The 4579-nt window shown below is 39.1% G+C and overlaps 1 protein-coding gene across 1 annotated transcript in view; it reads right to left on the bottom strand.

Moving 5' to 3' along the window:
- The window catches only part of AGO2 (argonaute RISC catalytic component 2), a 37813-nt gene extending 33566 nt beyond the window's left edge, over positions 1 to 4247 (bottom strand). Inside the window, exon 1 of the mRNA XM_010292668.1 lies at positions 4238 to 4247. The gene's annotated coding sequence lies outside the window, so the exon portion shown is untranslated. The remainder of the gene's footprint in view (positions 1 to 4237) is intronic.
- Between the last annotated feature and the right edge of the window lie 332 nt (positions 4248 to 4579).

Below are 4579 nucleotides of genomic sequence, written 5' to 3'. Positions count from 1 at the left end.
CCCCTACTGGAAAGCTGTTCCAGAACTGTCATGCTCTAATGCTCAGAAACATCCTTCCATTTTTATTTGTTCATTGTCAGGTTACACTCACTGACCTTCAGATTAAGTACTCCTTATAGTATTTTTAGATTTAAATGAAAATCCCATTTAATTCTTAATTCTAGGCTATACTACTTCTATTAGTGTCTTCTCATAAACCAGGCTTCATCCTTCCAGTCATTTTTCAAGCTAATGCATTTTCAGCTCATCTTTCCTGAGCAAGGCCGAGTGCTATTCTGCATGAGGTCCCATCAGGGTCCAGCACAAATGCACTCATGCTTTCTCTCAATTGGAAACATCATGTTAATGAGCCCTAAACTGCATTTGCCTGGTGTACCACCACCTTATAACAGCAGCTCTTGGCTATCCAGTGACCCATCAGTACGTGCGTGCCCATCTCAGTCGTTTATGGCTGATCATGTCCCAGTTCACTATTAGCTCCCAGCTATGTGTTCTTTAATACATTTATTTTTTTAACCTATATCTATTACCCTACTTGCTTTCTGGATGATGCTCTGGTCCTCCTTTTCTGACAAGGTCTCCTATGACCCATGATGAAGTTCCTGTACTTATCCCTAACATTTATGCAAAGATGGTTAATGAAATAATAAACAAGATCATTCCCAACCTTAGTAGCATCACTTCCCCACTTTACCCTTCAACACTCCCTGTGGCCAGTTTCCCACTCATCAGCATTTCCTTTCTTATATTTACCATTGTACTAACCTGACTTTCAGCACCAATTACCATATACCAGATATTTAATCAGAATCCAGATAGTTTGGTTTGACATTGGGAATATGATGGGAATATGATATTAGTTATTTTATTTATTTAAATCTTGGCTTTTCTTGTTTGTTTTGCGTTTGGGAAGCTTGTTTCAGATATTGTCTTCCAAATACATTCTGAGGCATACACCCTTTTGATGTCACATTACAGAAGTTCAATTTGCGCTTTTTTTCCTCCCTTTTATAAACATTGCCGTTAAAGGCTGTGATTCTCCAACACTAACTTGATCGATATGTTAAAAGATGCTTGTTGCTAGAGACTTGCATTTCCATGACCTAAAACTCCAGGTTTCTGTGATAAAAGATTGTTCTGCCTCCACAATTTAAGCACACACTTCAGTTCTGCCTTCAGTGGAAATACAGCAATTCTCATTTGAATATTATTAATTTATCCATCTTGCCTTTGCAGTGTCAACACCTGTACCGAGAAATGAAGCAAAGTATCTTCTTAGTTTTCACACAATAGCTCTAGACTCTTTTACGTAAACCCAGTCCTCACTGCAAGCAGCCTGTCTGCCTCTGCATCTAACCTTTCCTATTTACATCCCTGAAGGCACGTTGAAATACTTTGCTGACTCTAATTCCTCTCAAGCTTTGGCAATTTTTTTTTTTTTTTAATTCCTGCGCATCTCAATTTCTAAGACATGGATTTGACACCTTTTCCCAATGCTTACAGGACCTCTGCTTACTTCAAATGTATTTTTCTGAAGGTGATTAACTCACTCAGGTGGCCCCCACAGCCACCTTCTCCCCTTGCTTGGTATGACAAACTCACAAAGTTTCTCTGTCATTAATTAGAAAGAATCCTCTGCCGTGAATACGACAACTAACAAAGTTATTATAGCTTTATCACTACAGATGGAAAGTAACATAAAAAATACACCTGCAAATATTTATACTTGCAATATGACAAAGGTTTCTCCTATCCACCTCCAAATCAGATCAGGAGGATGTGCACCGAGCATCTGCCTCTACTCCACCAGAATCTTGTTTACCATCATTTTCCCTGAAGAAATCTGGCTCCCACCTATAATTTCAGACATTGTTGCTTAATGCTTTACAGCTCAGCACTGCACATACTTTTATTTCCATCTTTATGTAACAGAACGTTCCTATTTGAAAACCATGCCCTAGTAATGACTGTCATTCTGTGAGTTTTTGGTGTCCTTCCATGATCCCCATAGCACCACCCATTCAAAAATATTTTAGTTTTCTGCCAGGGCTCCTGGCATTTATATTTATTATTTTGTTTATTGTTTCTTGTTATCCACACTCTGCACTCTAGCTGCATTATGTATTGCCTTTACCACAACTACCTGGTCAACTATTATCTCATCAATATTAAGCACTTCCCTTCTCTTTGCTGTCTATGTTTATGCCTTCTAACATTTCTGTGTCTACTGCCACATCCTAATTCCCCTGCCCTTCCTTTTTCTGTGCCAGATTTGGTACGTCACAACTAGTTTTCAGAAATACCAAAAAAAACCCCCAGCCAACCCAGAAGTACAAAAGCTAGCATCATGGAGAGGGGGAAACCCCCCCAACCTATTTATGCTGCAAAATTAAGTAATTTTGTAATTAAGTAATGCATCCTCCTCCCACTGTATTAAAATGGGATCATTTACCACTTCTCACAGGGGCGTAACAAAGCCGTATCTATAAGCGTTCAAGGATCAACACAATCACATGTCGCTCAGCAACATCATTACATTCCTCCACAGGAGTTTTAGTGACAAACAGTAAATAAAAGCAAGGGCATATATTCAGTTTTGAGAATGACATGAAATGCTGAGAGAAGTACAGACTCCTGGGGAAAAGACGTGATCACACAGCTTTACAGCCTACACATCTGATGGAGGAAAAAAGAACGAAGCTGCTCAGAAAGCAGGACTACTACTATCCCGTATTTTCATTTCAAACATTCTTTTCAATGTTTTTTTAATGATCCAATAAAAGAAATTAAAAAAAGGAAGCTATTTCTGGCTCAACTCCCTCGGCAAACTTATTTAGGGCAGGGTGTTGCTTCAAGGAGATAAGTACTGTTTATTAAACAGCAGCACTGACCCGATAAGCAGTCAACCTATATTTCTGCTGCATAAAAGATACGTACGCCTGAACTACAGAACTGAGGGATGTGAACTGAACTTCAAGGGGAAAAACTAAATATTACAACCATCGATCTGAATTCACTTTTTGGACTACTGCCTCAAATTAAGAAGGCAAAAAATCAAACTACTTGTGTAAAATCCGTTACACCAACCAGCTGTGAAGCATAGTGTCACAAAATACTGAATTTGGTGCTGATGAGAGAGGACAGAGCCTTATTATTCTTCTCTATCAAAGAAAAAAACCATAAGCCTCAATCATAAAACACAATTGCTACGTCCAAAGTGATTCAGCTGCCCCAACTCCTTGTTCAAGCACTCCTGCATAATTCCTATCACTCGCTCCCTTTTAAATGTGACAGAAGCCATAAAGACAGGAGAACGCTTTTCTTAGCGGGAAGGTTCCTACTAGGGAGGTTTTGCAGCATGGCAAAGTGTGTTACAGAGGATACCGCCGGACACTGGAGCTCGAAGTGATGCCCTGCCCGAGGAAACCTGCCAGAATTCCTACCCCAACACGTGGTATTTGCTCCACTCCTGTTTTTCAGAAACTCCTTTGTGAACACTGATGCTGCTTTTGGAAAGACAGTATTTCAAAGTGTTGGAAAATCTACATGCATACCTGATTTTACTTTTAGAGTGTTGTCAAGGGAAGAATGAATTAGAAGAAGGATGAAAGACTAATAAACTGGAGCATCTGTGTGATAAGTATCAGAAGCTCCTCACTCATTTGATAAGAGGAATGAGAACATTTCAGCCTTGATATGATGATGGAGACCATCAAGAAGCCCATTTTAAAGGTGTGAAGTAAGGTAAGCTGGGTATCAAATAATGAGGTGCCAGTATACTGTCTTTAGGCTTATTTTTATCATGAAACAACAGACTTCCTATTATAATTCATCCAATTTACACAGACAAAACATTCATAGTTACCAATGTTAAGAACTGTAATTTCTAAAATAAAAAGAAATCTGGAAGACGACAGATATTAGAAAAATAACATTCTTGCGGCAGTTTTCTGCAATAAAAATAAACATCAAGCAATATTACTCTGTCAAAAGAGAACATCAGGGAAAAGCGGGTGGTAGAGGAACTCTGCGCAATCCCAGAAATGCTGCTTTAGTACAAACAGAGTTTTGCAAATTGAAAACACGACTGCAAATACACGGCTGGCTGCGTGCGTGCTCCTACTCCAGCACGTTACTGTGGATCAAAACTAGAGATAAGAGAGTGACTCAAGGAGTCAGCTGGCCAAGAAACTCCTAGTATATAAAAGGTGTGAATGAGTCGCACTTTTGAATGAGCATGGCCCAGCAGTTGTGCAATTACACAATCCATGCAATTGTGTAATGATGATTTTTCAGGACCGTTTATAACCATTTCCCAGACTTGGAGCATTCATTTCTTTTGTTCTTCATTGTTCATCTTTTTTTAAAGTTGAACTGCTGGTCTGCTCAGCACCCTAGAAGTGCTACCAGTCAGCACTAAACTTGCACATTGAAGTTTTTTTAGCAAAGAATTATGCAATTGTAATGTGCAGTCAGAGGCCTAATGAGTTACTAAATAAGAAGGGGCCAAACTAGTTGCATCTAAGGGCTTGTCGACACAGGAAAACGTCTGAGCATAATTATACTACTGTAATTATAT

The sequence above is a fragment of the Phaethon lepturus genome, unplaced genomic scaffold (assembly GCF_000687285.1).
Source record: "Phaethon lepturus isolate BGI_N335 unplaced genomic scaffold, ASM68728v1 scaffold13948, whole genome shotgun sequence".
In the NCBI taxonomy this organism is placed as follows: domain Eukaryota; kingdom Metazoa; phylum Chordata; class Aves; order Phaethontiformes; family Phaethontidae; genus Phaethon; species Phaethon lepturus.
The sequence above is the reverse complement of the archived record's forward strand: the minus strand, read 5'-3'. Positions and strand labels throughout refer to the sequence as shown.